Source organism: Anopheles aquasalis, chromosome 2, assembly GCF_943734665.1.
Source record: "Anopheles aquasalis chromosome 2, idAnoAquaMG_Q_19, whole genome shotgun sequence".
Lineage (NCBI taxonomy): Eukaryota > Metazoa > Arthropoda > Insecta > Diptera > Culicidae > Anopheles > Anopheles aquasalis.
Window position 1 is genome coordinate 4,500,001 of NC_064877.1, and position 15,000 is coordinate 4,515,000.

General features: G+C 49.4%; 1 protein-coding gene across 2 annotated transcripts in view; it reads right to left on the bottom strand.

The window, feature by feature from the left end:
• The window catches only part of LOC126571228 (bicaudal D-related protein homolog), a 19,106-nt gene extending 14,228 nt beyond the window's left edge, over positions 1-4,878 (bottom strand). For both annotated transcript variants that reach the window (XM_050229575.1, XM_050229573.1), the window contains exon 1: positions 4,628-4,878. The gene's annotated coding sequence lies outside the window, so the exon portion shown is untranslated. The remainder of the gene's footprint in view (positions 1-4,627) is intronic.
• Between the last annotated feature and the right edge of the window lie 10,122 nt (positions 4,879-15,000).

A 15,000-nucleotide genomic window follows, 5' to 3' on the forward strand; every position in this document is an offset into this window, starting at 1 on the left:
GCACATCGCGCAACGGTGTTTGCAAGGGGAGGTGTGGTGGTGTCTCCACTTGAGCTGGATGACTCAACTGGTTGAGGATGTTGTTGCCATTATTTATGGGTACCACCCCTTCACACCCACACACCCGACACCCGCTAGGGAGTGGGGGGTCAGTTCCGCTTTGGCGTGACGTGCGAAGTCAACTTTCGCCAAGGAGCGGAGCGGAGCACATCGGAACATCGGAAAGGAAGCACCGAAAATGATGGCGCATCGAACGGCACCTTTTGGGGGGGGGTGTCGGTACTCCGTGGAGCGAGGTGTTGGATCGATGCACTCGAACGATGTCTCAAAATCTATTTCCTACTGAAAATCGCCATCTAACGGGGGAATGTGGCGCATATGGACCAGATACAAGCAAAAGCTCGTGGTCAACGGGCCATCACACTCCCGGATGAGTCACGCTGAATGTGACAAGTGTGTTCCATTCGTTATCAGACGAACATCTGGTTGATACAAGCATTAGGTTGAGAGATAGAGACAGAGAGTCGACCACCTGAAGCTGTTCCGCAAAAAAACAACCCCTTCTCGCGGTGCAGTTATCTTATCGTACACCCAGCGGTGTGCGTTCTCTTCTGATACTAGAAGTAACGTTACGTGAAAGTATCAGTTTTGAAAATGAATCGCACTCCAGCACCACAAGTAGCACCAAGCTGCTACCGTGCTGCGTCCAGGACGTCAATAATCGACCATCAGCGACGGGGGTGACACCTCGTTTCAATGTCACTGACTCACGACGGATCGATTGCTGGGTAACAAGGAACGAGGAGGAACAGATGAAGGCCGGCAGGTTTGGTTTGCGGAGCGCATCGAAACGATGATTTAGTAATGCACACCCGGTCACATGCGATCTTTATCGATCTCGCTGGCAATGCCTTCTTTTCCTCCCTAATGACCATCACTAGCGGGGCTGCCAGCGAGGTGGGTAAACAAAAACCAAGCAGCAGGCGTTGTGCTGAGTGCTGTGTGCGAGCTACGAAAGCGAAAAGATCTTTTCGTTCGATTGGAAGTCGAGCAACGATGGGCTACTACAACTGACGGAGTTGCATATTTAACGCAATCGAGCGAGAGGGTTTTTTTCTTGGTGCAAAAAAAAGCAAGTAGCCACACATCCGGTACAAAATGCGAGAATTATGGATTCTAATTTGACGAGCAGATACGCCGGGTTTTTTGAGTGATTTGTTATAAACGTGACGAGCGTGGTTGACGAGGCGATGAGTGATGGGCACCAGTACCGCTAAACGATTGTTTCCTTCGCGTGAAGTGAATGGCGATTTTGGACGTCGAATTTTCGGAAATCGATGGATTATTGATTGATTTTTTTTTTACGGAAAATATGACGCGAATACGTTAGTCGAGGTTAGTTGGGCAGCAATGGTGTACCACATTGTACCTTAGGCATTGCACGGAACGATACTGACTGGCCTAGAACCGTACAGCAACCTTCGTGACCGCGGTTCGATCGATCGGTCATACCCGCTAGTGTACCGGGACGGGGTTGCGCTCAGGTCAGACCGATTGGCGGCCAGGCCAAACGGTTGACCTAGTTTTTCCCCAACATCTCGCTCTGTCTCTCTCTCCCTTTCGTCTCAATTGAAGCCGGAATTCTGAACACAAAAGTGATGGGAAAATGCTTAACAAATGCTAAATGTTTTTGCTAAACTAAAAGTTCGCCGGAAAAAAAAACAACCCAAACCGACTGCACGGGAAGCGCAACGATGGCAATGGCATATTTTGAACCAATGAACGAAAACCACCCCATCCTCGGGGGGGGGGGGGGGGGGGGGGGGGGGGGCTGGTGAGGGGAAAGACCTTCGAAACTCACAACCGAAATGGATTGCCGCGGCGAGTTTCGATTTTTGTGGTCAGCGGCCCCGAGTTTTCCACCATAAACGACACCTTCACCTGGGCAAGGCGACGGCCACACCTCGCTTGAGGCAATAGTGGCAGAGCCTACTTAGCTGCAGCCTAGAAGCAACCGCGAAGTGTCACTCGCCCTCATCAGGCATCGGGCATCGCATTTCCAAGGCATGCTGCCATCCGAATCGAGAGAACAACGACGTTGACATTCGCTTGAATTGGAAGACACGGCCTGCGGAACCAGCGGTTAACCGGGCGGCCAACCAAGGACATCGGGGGCGTACCTGGTCGGGCTTTCCAAGTGTCCTCCTTCCTCTTTGCGGCCATGTTTGCGTGTTTAACGGCGACGGCGTGGGGGTGGTAGTGCCCTCGAAAGTGCCAAAACCGACCACCAACCGCCCCCTTTTCGTGTGTATGTCGTGATCAGTCGGACTATGGGGCCAGCAGGGAGTTCATGAAATTTTCATCATCGTCACGCCATCCAGCGCACACGTCGTCTGACGCAGCCCGTCGTGCCGTGTCGTGTCGTGTGTGGGTGGAACAGTCCGTCAGTCAGCCAGTTGCAGTTGGAATGGAGGTGGAGAGAAAGCCACCCTCGAAAGTAAAAAAAAAAACAAAAACAAAAACCCTTTCCACTACATCCCCTCGCCGAGTGCCGACGAACGCGTATGACGACAGCTCAAATGCGTGAAATGCGCGCTCGAGGAAAACCAATTTTCCAAGGGAATTTTTAATTGCCCAGCTACTTAAAAAGCATTATTCAATCTCCAATTGGTGGCACCCGCACCCCACACACCCCTCTGGAGCTAGCGATCTCCGTGGAAAGCCTCCGAAACTCCTGTAAGGCTTTTTTCGATTGTGATTGTCCAGAAACTTTGGAAATTCCGATATGACCAGCGGAACAGCATTCTATTGGTTGCATTGCCATCAATCATCATCATCATCGCTGGATCGTGGGTGATGTCATCGACGGCATCAGAGAGGGAAACCACCCCCCGGGGGGAACGATGGGTCCGGTGAAAACTGTGTGCGTTCGAATGCATTCTCACAATCCTCCTGTGCTTCTACAGCCACGGGATGGTTCTCGAAGCACACCGCTTGCCATATATTGCACAATGATGCCATTGTTTTCGTTGGCGAAATTCGTCGCTCGCCAGGCGTTGGTGTTGCTTTAATTTTCAATCGCTCACACCACGAGCGCGCGGGTGATCGAGCTGATCAGTATGCGATCGTTAATAACAGGCCCTTTACAGTCCTTTCGGTTTTGTAGCGGCAACAGCATATAAACGAAACGAACTGCGCACCACTGCGCCGTGTGGTTGTAATGTTGCACGACGACGGACGGTATTCTCTGTGGTGCTCTGGTTGGCTCGATTAATTTATCGATCAAATGTTTCCACCACAATTTTTCTTTTCCACCCTCGCCCGCGCACTCGAAACCACCCCCGAGACAGGTTTGTTTGGGCTCTTTGCACCAAACACGAACACACTACTTCGGCTTCCTGGGACACAAACACACGGTCAGAGCAGGCCACCACATCGCAACACAGGAGGCGATGTGTAGTTATGGAGGTTGCCATACACCTCGTGGGGTGTTTTTCTTTTTTTTCTTTCGCGCGATTGCGATTTCCGTCCATTTCCCTGCTGCTCCTTTTGATGTTCTTTCTGCACAGACACACTGGCACAGCTGGAATTAATTTTCCCATTTTTCTCGAGCTTCATGGCACACCAAAACGCTCTCTCGATCGGGCACGACTTTGGAATCACACAACAAAATCGAATTCGATCGGGTTCAAACCACTGTTGTAGGGGTGCTAACTCCCCATCCCCACCCCACACCTTTTCAGATCTCCTTTTCACACTGTTCGATGAGCAAACAAACAACCAACGAACCAATAACAGCGCAAAAAAACGAATAAAAAAAGGACCGAAAACGGAGTGAAGGAAGGTTCGGTGGTACAACACTTCCTCTACGAAAGGCACCACTCCACCATTGTGGGCTATTGTAGCTAATCTATTTAATTGCTGGCCAACAATTTGGAAAATAACAACACCAGTAGCAAGAGCAGCAGCGAATCCACCGTTTGGCGGACTGTGCAGTGTGTTGTAGTGGCTCGAAAATATTGTGCGTGAAGATGACACCAACAACAACGACGGATGCAGCAGCAGCACCTCCGCGGAACACGCACGCCCCCTCGCTCGCTCGCATGCTGAGGGCAGAAAAGAAAGCGAAAATAGCGATAGAGAGCCCACCGTAGCCCGACACGCGGTTGCCTTGGGTGAAAAGCACGAGACAAGACAGTGAGGCGGAGGTGAAGCGAAGCGATTCGATGATGGTGGTTGTTTCGATCTCAAGCTGAACCGATCTTCAAGCTTGAGCTTTTCCCCCCACCAAAGGGGCTTCCTTTTTATCACAAAAGTGGGTCGGCCTACACGGAAAGTCGATCAAACAGTCGATCACCGATCGAACACATATTTACAGGGTAAACACACAAACATTCATCGCACACGCAGACACACAGATGAAATGGTACACTTGAAATGGGGTTGCATGAAACCGAGCACACCAGGCACACTTAGCATGGCTTAGGATTAGCGGATGGAATTGTGGTGGTAGTAGGCGATGAAGGATTCCATTTTGCTTCCATCTTGTTGGTGTTGTTTGGAAAACTTTAGTCAAATGCCAATGGTTACGGCTGGGGATTGGGGAATTAAACAAAACTTAAATCACCTCCAAAAAGTTCTCTACTCGATCGAAGGACTAGAGGGAACGAACAATACGCGCAAAATCCACAGCGGCGGTTCCGTAGCAACCGTAGCACTATAAACATACGAGCGACCTCGCCGCGCGCGGATGGCAACACGCAATGGCTCTCTGGATTCCACCCCGAAACGGTGTGTGGCGTTGAATCGGTGGAAAAAACACAAACGAACACGCGACGGGACGGGACGGTACGGGACAATGAAGAGATACACGCGCTACGAAGGCGAAAACCAAACTGAACCGCGCGGCGAGGGACACACCAGGCGCCATTACCGAGTAGCCGAAGGCACGAGAGAGCGCCGCGGATGGAGAAGGCTCCAACAACCGGTCCACCGAAGGTTCTCTCCGCTTCTCTCTCTCTCTTCGGTGATGGCTGACTTTGTATCTCCTGGTTTTTGTTGGGCCCAGCGGGCGAGGGCGCGCGCACGCGATGCTAATGAGCCAACCGCCATAAATTAAGCCTTCCCGTTTCGGTGTTCTTCGGAGGGATGAAGAAGGTTTACTGACCATTCTTTCATCGCTCGTCCGTCGTCATCGCTGGCCATAAAGAACGCGAGCACGAAAAGCAACCTCACAAGAGAACGAGTTAGCCATGACTTTTTTTCTGATCGAGATACATCTTCACACACGCGCACACACGAAGGAGGCTCAGCATCGATCACGGTGGACGATTCCGGGTTCGTTGGAACAACAACCGCCACAAACGGGCCCCCATTGCGTCCGTTATCTCGTGAAAAACGAAGAGAAGGAAACGGTCCGCAACAACTGTCACCAAACCCACGACAAAAACAGCGGCAGCGGTTCTGTATTGCACAAAGTCACGCACGATGTCGCCATGGTTACGCGAGCAAACACTGGTCCAGCAAACGGTGGCATTCCACAATCGTCTGGCGATGTCCAGATCCCCCCCCCCCTCCTCACCTTCAATCGGTTCCATCTCTCTCACAACAGTAGGCCTTCTTTTAACATAAAATTGGCTATGTTTTTTTGTCACCGTTTTTTTTTTGTACCATTTTCTGATGACAAACAATATTGAACAAATCGCTCGCGATTCCCTCGTCGTCGCTCTGCACGTGTCCCCTGATCATGTTTCGTAGAATACGTTCTACGTGACTAACCGTCGGCTGCAGCATTCTCTGGACCGTCTTGGGCTGGGTTGTGGTGTGGCCAGTGAGCTAACAGGCAACAAACGGCGTGCACCCCGAAACCATCATTATCTCGCCCCGACGTCTCGGCATCGGGCGTGTGAATGAACGTGCTCATAATAATGCTGGTTCGCCACTCCGTGTCCACAAAAACTCCATTCGCTTCAAAGCGAGGTGTTCTGTGGGTGGCCACACATACACCGCCACGACTGTCACGCCATGGGAAAATCGCGAACCCAAAGGGCACCCACAAAGAAGCGAAAGACCATTAGCTTCGCGTTCTGTGACGGGCGGAACGAAACCTTGAACGGAAACGATCCCCGTTCATTGACAGTCCAGTACCGAGTGGGGAGCTCGGTTACTCCTGGCTGGCTGGCCGGTAGGCTGGATCCCACCACCGAGTGTCACCATCGCGTGTTCGCGTCCAACGATCAAAAGATCATCCAAAAAGCACATTAATCACCTGGGTCCATGCGTATGCTAACCAAATTGCTGAAACATGCTATGCCAATTTTCTATGTTTGTTCAAACCTTGTGCGCCCTCACCCTCCGCCCGCTGATCCTCTTCGCCTAAATCATCTTCATCAGTAGAGGCCAGCGGCTAGCCGCACGACCACCGCAGTCAAAGTGGTTTCTAACATTTTGCCACCTGCCCACAGAGATGCGCCACACCATCACCCATCACGCGCTGGCATCGCGATCTTCCATTGTGCGTTCTGAACACGCCGACAGCACGCTCATCCCCGCACCACCGCCACCACCAGTACCATGGTCATGGTTGGCTGGACCCCGCAAGGGGCTTTCATTCAAATTTACTGTCGCCATTTCGAAACCGAGCTGGGCAATCGGGCAAGTAGCAAATCCGCCAGCCATCTAAACTCGTCAACCCCGCAGCGGTACGGTCGCGTGGCGCCTGAGGACGAGTATTGTTCCCGCCGCCGTGCCACTTGCACAACATTCCGGGAAAGGAAAATAAATAATAGGAAAAACCGTGCTGCTGCTGCTTCACGCTGCATTCCGCGTTTGCATATCGTGGCCCGTGGAGAGAGGAGGGAAGGTTTAACAGATGCAAAGCCATGGTGTTTTGGGGGCTGTTGTTTGAAAATAGTGGAATGGAAAGAATGGCTCTTTCGTCAGGCTAGAGAGTGTGAGGTGGCGTGCTGGTAAAATCTGTTGCTATTACTAGCTACCAGCACAGTATATCAACGTTGAATGCTACCGGTTTTGCTTTTTGATGTCACTAGCAGTGGGTATTATACATGCATTTTTTTTTTTGGTATTAACATACATTGACAAAACTCTGCTTTGATTATTCTGTGGACGCAATGTTGTAATCCTTTTTTATTACTTAGAATATGTAAAGTTCGCTACCACATAAAGGACACTTGTTCTTATCATAACCATTGCAAAGTGGTGATTTTCATGAGAAATCAATCACAATTTTGAATTATACAAAGTTTGAAATTACAGATCATATTTTCTAATTTTAACAGAAAAAGTCCAAGTCTCAAAAAAAAGTTTGACTAAGTGTGAAAAGCATACAAAGAATTAAGAAGCACCAAAATGGTGACAATACAATCTAAACGACGATACCATGTCCCATTCATTGAGATCGCATAAAGTAATGATCTTTATGAGCTAATTATAAAAGATTTTTGCTTGGATAGTACCATACCAGTACTCTTCTGACCTTGCACTACCAGCAGATAAACAATGATTCACATCAATGCGGCCTGTCAGCTGCAGAACAATTCTCTGCCAAATCTTAATTGACTCAAAAGAGCCAGATAAAATGATTTACCATGAAAGCGTAAATGATAAAATATCATTGAACGAGACTGGGAAGGTTAAATAATGTATGTTTGGAATTAAATTTAAAACATCTTTTATGAGAATTATGTGGTTAACATTAGTAACAAAATCCTGCTACCTTCCAAATGACGTGATAAATAGCATATGAGATCATAGTAACCTTTTTTTGGTAATTTCGAAACATTGATCGGAGTAACCGTTGATCGCTTATTCATTTATGAATAAACAGTTTGCTGCCCAAAATACAAATCAATTATGAACAGGATGGTGTTACTCTTTCCACTCACGTCTCTCCCAAACGAGCGAGACGAGCGAGACCCATCAAACGAGCGAGGATCGAACGATTACAGAATACCTTTTGGCAGCTTCCATCCCAAAAGTCAATCCCATTACCCGCCAGTCATTAACCTACGAACGCGACATTTTGCGTGTGAGCATACATCAAGTGATTCTTGATAGTGGCCCTCCTCGCCCCTCTTAATACGTTTCTAATTGCTCTCGAAGAACGCTACGTTCGTGACATCCAAACCAAAAAAAAACTAACATTCCGGAGCACCGGCAGCCAACCACAGTGTCTCTGTGTTGGCCATGCGGTCTGCATTGTTTGTTGAGCTCCAACAAAGTGCTTACAAACATTCTGTTCGCGTTTTTTGATGGCGTTTCTGGATGGTGCTTCCGTTACGCAGCGACAGAGCAACGAGCTCAGGGGGCCAGCGCTGGGCACAAAAATGCTGCTGAGCTAGCCACTAGGAAGCGGTGCGCACATTAAAACAACGAATAATCTCCATAAAAAATGCGCGAGCGTAAAAAAAATCGTTGCTTTTCGGCTGCCACATTTGCTGTCCCGTTTCGCGGTTTAACCAATCGATCATTAACCATTAATTGAATCAACGAGAAACACTCGCGGCGGCCCGAACCGAGAGGGCTCACTTTGTGTAATACCTCCTGGGTGGCTAGCTGGCAGGCCAGTTGACCACCTGATCATGGATAGATAGCAACATGTTCGCGCACCGCACCGCGAGATGTACTCCGCAATATTACGCAAGGCGTGTTGCCAAATTAGCATTAGGCCACCATTGCTCATTTGCATGTAACGCCCCGGACCACGAAGATCCGCTGTGCGCGATACTTCAAGCAACTCCCAAAAGGAAGTTGGACCACCCCCCCCCCCCCCCCCCCCCGGGGTCCGAGTGCACCACCATCCGCCGTAAGGTGCCGTAAGCTGCCACAAACGAATCATAAATTAATGTTTTACAACCCAACCAACCGATGGTTTTCGCGCAATCGCAACCGATCTACGAGTGCGAATCAAAACGGATGCAGCGCCATTGGCGCACTGGCGCACGCTCGATCGCACCTCTCTCCTTCACCATCGTGGATCACCGTGGAGGTCATCACGTTCGGAATTGGAGAAACATGCATGTTCACCACACATTGGCACATTACTGGCCGCTGGCGGGTGGTCGCGTTGGCCTCCCAACCCAATCTGCACCACCCGAACACCATCGCCGATGATCATCAGCATCCATCAGTGCAACACAATGGCGTCGAGGCATTTGCAAATCGGACGAAGCCCGACGGCGCGCTCACGGCTCGATTCGTAATCAACGAAAGCCCAATGCAAACATCATTCCATCAACCGTAACCCCACCCTCCTTAAGTGGCCACTCCACTTCTCACCTTCTCGCATCTCGTCTACATACCCATTCTTGATGGATGCGAGCACCCGTTCGGTAGCCCGCATGAAGATCCCTCTACAGATTGATGGAAATTTCACCTCCGTAGTTGGTGGTGAGATGCATTTCATGCAATGAAAACGAACCTCATCGGTACAGCAGCAACCTTTACCGTGAAATGGTTTTGAAGGAAGGTAAAGGAAAGCTTCACCGTGGAGACATTGGCCGTCGGTTGCGTTCGCAGATCACCTTCGACTCCGGTCAACCAGCGGCACATTGCATTCTATCCTTGGCGTGGTAACAAACGGTCGCGGACTACATTAGTGGACCAAAGTTATGATCTCAATCTGCTGCTTGTGTCGTGTCTCCTTCGGCCACACTCTGTGACTGATCTGCAGCCTAATTGAGTGGCATAAAGCTCCGTGGAAGCTGAGGGACCGAAGACTTGCCCCAAAATGTCAAGGGAAGGTTACCAGGCGAGGCCACCTCCAAACTGTCCTGCGCCGTGAATTCAGCGCGAATCATTTCTGGTGTCGTTTGATGGTGGAAGGTGAATCATCTAATTCACTACGCGATTTATCGCATTGTTTTTTTTCGTTAGTCGAACATTACCATATGCGCTCCACAGCGAGACAACAAAAGATACAGGAAATCTTGTTGGAAATATAGATAACATCCAATTACGAGCTTTATTAGTGCGACGAATCATAATGCTGATGTTGCTCCGTTATCCGTTCCACTTGATTGAGCAAGCAAGCTTGTGGTAGCAGGGTTCGTCGCTTCCGCTACCGTTCAGCTCGTGCGTATCTTTTCAGCACTTCGACCTCCCCTCCGACCACCTGCACTGTTGTGATGGGCCACTAGCGAGGGAACAGACGCACCAACGGGCAGACGACGTAGTGCCACTGTGCTTTGGCCACCAATTAGCTTCCATCAAATCATTATGAAACGATGATGATGCCACTATCCGTCCAGCACGTTTTGCGGTGCGGTCCGTGAACGCATAATTTGTTTATTGATTGGCAAAAAGCTTTCACGCCATTCGCGCCACCCTCTCTCTCTCTCTCTGTTTGTGGTGGAAAAGGTGGCATTTTTGGGAGGCATATTATTAGTAAACAACCACCGAGAGTGAAAGATCCACTCGACTTCAAATGAGGGCTACCTCTCGAGCTCTCTAGTGGTTCGTATTAGATCAATTCATCCGGTACCGTGTATCGACGATAACGCGCTGGAAATGGATATGAAGTACACAAACCGGATAGAGCAACTTCCTCCGCAAAGTGGAGCATCTTCGTGAGAAAGATAAGTAGTGAAGAGGAAAGTACCAAAAACAATGGCAAACAAGGCTACACAGCTTACCGAGTCGTGTCATCGAGAAGGTGCATAATGCAGTAACATTGGTCATAATTAGATGCATCTCGCCACGAGATTCGAGCGAAGGAGAGAGAGAGCTATCCGTTTGACGGATTGCATCACGGCCACCAGTGATTCCGTTCCTTCATTGGGGCATGAGACGGAAACAGTGTGGAATACAAACATTAGCATGTTCGAGAGAGCAATTTCCGCTTCTGCAACCAATGCTACTGGTCGGAGGCTGTTAAAATGCAAATAACGATTCTCGTGATCGACATCTAGCGAGGGAAAGGCAAATGATGCAACGCAGTGTGGCCAACGGTGGAACCACATTAACCTTTACACTTTCTGTAGACCACACCGTTCTCGGGGCGTTTCGGGAGTGATCGGAAGCACGTTCGATAACATATTGGAAGGCCCGGGCTGTGGAGATACTTTCACGTGAAATCACAAAGCCCAAAGGGCTCGTTGCCTATCGTTTGCCTTTTACTGTGCGTATTGTTTCGCATCTGCATTGGCGCGGACCACTCAGAAAATCCGCGAAAGAAAATGGCAAATGCCAAGCCTTTTACCACGCATCGTCAGAAACGATTAACGGAAAATGAATGATGGAATGGCCTCAAGGTCTAATATTCTTTTCTCAGCCTCATCCTCCCTCCATGGCCCGTTACTAGACATCGTGCCAATGGCACTGGTCCGTACATCACACAAAAATAATCATAGCCTTCTTTGCGCCAATTTTACCGATGCAAATATTTATTACCATAATTTCGCTGGAACGCGCTGCAGCGAACGCAACGAGCGCAGGAGTAGGCCACGGTGCGTATCATCATATGCGCGTTCGTTGCTTCGTTGTGCTGTTTGCGGTGATGTTGACGGTGGAACTTGCAACGCACTTCCCGGGTATGCAGCGGTGGCAACAGTGCAGACACTGTCATCATTTCGCCCTAGAGGACCCCAGACCCCCTTTTCGAACTCATTGGCCATGAAACAATTTTCAATGCAATCATTTCCCTGTATCTAGCCGGGGCGATGGTAAGAGTAAATGCAAAACCAAACCACGAAACACACATAATCGCGCACGAGCACACCAGCAAAGCTATGAGTCGCAGCCAAATCGCGTGCGTAACTTATATGCTGCCGGTATGGCCTAACGCACCGCTGCGTTCACGTGGGCATTAGCATGGGTCCGCGTGATGGATTGAAAAGTCTCGTGAATTTTACAGAAGGTCCAATCCATCCAAGAAGGGGTGCTGCTTGCTTAATTTAATTACATGTTTGCATGATTTTCTATGAGAAAATGATGCTCCAAAATACGAAATGGGACGCACAAAGGTAAAACTTTCTGCTTTCAAAACACCAACCATTTCATGATCTGCAGTTCAAACACAGAACAGAAGCCCCTTTTCCGTGGTGCGAGTCGAATCGCGAGTAATAACCATCATTACTGCCATAAACACTCCACCAAGCACCACTATTTGGCGATTATGTATGACAACCACAAAGCTGTCGTGCACGGTCGTCCACCGCCGTTTAATGCCAATGACTTTGTGGTGCTTAGGACCGGGTTTTTCGTAAACTTTACGTACCCATTGCACCCAGTGCCAGCGTGGCTTATAATGGTGGTGGTGGTGAGCTTAGTAGGTCATACTAGAAGTCAGGAAGATCGCAGTTGGCGTCGCAGACGTGTCGTGCCGGACGAAAGCTAGTTCCGACGGAAGAAAGTGCTTGTGCCTTTGCGTGTTTCAAGCAGCACGTGAGAAGAGTCCCAGACCCAGTCACGGGATCACACAATAAACTGCAAGCCCCACCCACCAAAAGACTAACGGGCAGCACCTAAATCATCGTAAACATTATCACCCTGAATAGCTGCCACGGATAATGATGACGATTATTGTGTCTCTCGTGCTTGATCCGTGGATGGATGAACTTATTTTCGTGATCATTTACACTCCATCGTCACGGGAAAACCGTGGACCATCGCGACCCGTATTTCGTGGGCCCGATCCTCCCTCAAAAGATGCAGCTCAAGATGCAACCTGGTGCAGGTTGTAGGGAGAAAAGAAATCTTAACCCTGGATTGAACGAAATTCCTCTTTGTTTTCCCGGTTTTCCCGGCGCACGCACCACTGTCCAACACCACCACCAACCGTTCCCAACATTGTGCTTATGCTCGTTTCATGCAGCGTTCGTGTGTTTACCCATAAACGCCCATATTTGACCGACAACCCGGGCGTAATTAAGAACTTTTGTTTCAATTGTCTGCTCCGGGTCGGGGGAAGTGGCCACCCAAAACTTCGACTTCCTGGGCACCACCACTAATCATCATGGTGGGAAAAATCTCTCTTTTCATGCGCATTCATTTGCTCAATCGAGAAAAATGGTGAGCAGGATCGTAAAGCGTGAGTTTCCCACCGCGAGCGCGCGCGCGCTATCACATTTTGCTGCTGCTGCTCTCTTATCCGCGGTGCGTGTGAGGTCGAATTGATAGCAAACCATTCTTTGCTCGTCACTTTCTCCCCACAATCCGACTGGCTGGCAACCGTTGCTCCATTTTAACTACAGTGCGCTTCGAGTTCAACAATTGCTGCCCCACAGCGGAACGCAATTCGGTTTTACGGGGGGGTCTTAAGGAATAAGCTAACCTTCAGCAACACGCCTGCTGAAGTCTTGCATCGTAGCTTCCGTGAAGAACGTTTGCCCGAGGAAGGAAATAAACTATTTACAACCAAACGAACGACGTGCAACCATCTAATCAAGCGTGAAATTCTCATTTGGTGTTTATTGCCGTCGATGCGCCGGCACACCGGGACCGTTAATGTTACCATGACCGAACGGGGTTCACACTAACCGATGGCCTGTCTTAATGCTCATGCTTGAATACACAGATTTTTTTTATGTTAGGCGTAATGAGCATTTGTATTGGAATAGCAAACAAGGAAGTGTGATATGTGGACAACGACAAGGACATGCTCAATGTGCTGAAGATCCTATGAACAGCGTTTAATGAGTATCCTTCAAGAAGAAACAAGACAACAGGAGTATCTACCAACCTAACTGCTGCATGTAATGCTTTATCAACGATGAAAGAACATCCGTCATAAGCCGCGCTATGTTTGCGTACAACCAACAGACCACAAAGGCTCTCTTATGAGTCTACGCTCCTTGAATGAGCGCCGCAGTTACAACTTTACTACATGCATTAGTATGTTGCAGACCGCTCGAGGGAGGGGGATGATGAAGGTGTTGTAGATAATTGTATGCCCCTCGTCGAATGCCCCTAACGGGCAGCATTTGGTGGTTAGTGTGGCGGTGGCGAAGTGCAACAGAAACAGAAGCTTTTCGCAACACAAGCCCATAGACTGGTCGATGCTAGCCGGCTGCATGGTCCGACGGTCCGTCGGCACACCGTGCGTTGTTGTTGTTGGATGCACTCGAATGAAAATGCACTAGACAAGGGCCTCGAAGGGGCCACCGAAAAGATGATGCTATAATGAGCGCCACCGAGGCCTATGCTGTGGCGGAGAAGCGAACATCGTACACGACGCCGTTGCCGCCACCACCACCTTGGTTCCTTGGACGACGAGACGACCTGATGTTGTGACAGCATTGCGGCATTGTGACGCATTGTGCGGCGTTTGTTGCTGTGGTGATGAAATAAGGATACGCATGAGCATACTTATAGATGCCTTGTAGCAAGATAATCCACCCACGAAATGGGGCCAGACCGAAATAAGGTCGTGCTGTGATGAAACAATCGATCGAGGAGAGATCTAATCTCCATTTGCTCGACGAGAATTCATTCTCAGTGTTCTTAACTTTTAGCTTTTTTTGTTTGGTTTCATAGCTTCTTACCTTTTTAAGTGGGTTTTAGTGGCTTCTTCCGAAACTCTTCACAAAAGTAACACGGACCGTTATGTCAAAAAGTGCACCAAACCATAAAACAAACGCACGCATGACCTTCAGGTGACAATCAGTCGTGTGCCCCAAAACGCATTGTTCCCATGCACACGCGGTTTCGTTGCCATCGTTACCGTCGGTGGCTTCGTGAGGTAGCGGCGGCCTTTCACAAGCCCCGCCGTATCTAGGCTACCGGTGTAATTACAAAATTGTGACCAAATTGCGTAATGCGGCCACATGTGTGGTGCACCACATATACCGGAACTAGGCTGGAAGTCTACTGCCTGGCATGCCTTCAAGCTGCCCGGCATGGCACGCAGGTGACAAGAGGTGTTGTTGCTACATCTACTTCCCACTTCCACGGGAGATGCTTCAAGTGTTTCTGTTGTTCCCATTTATTTTTCGTGACCCTTACTCCGTCGCCCGAGGGCTAAAATCCGGAAGCGAGGAAGCG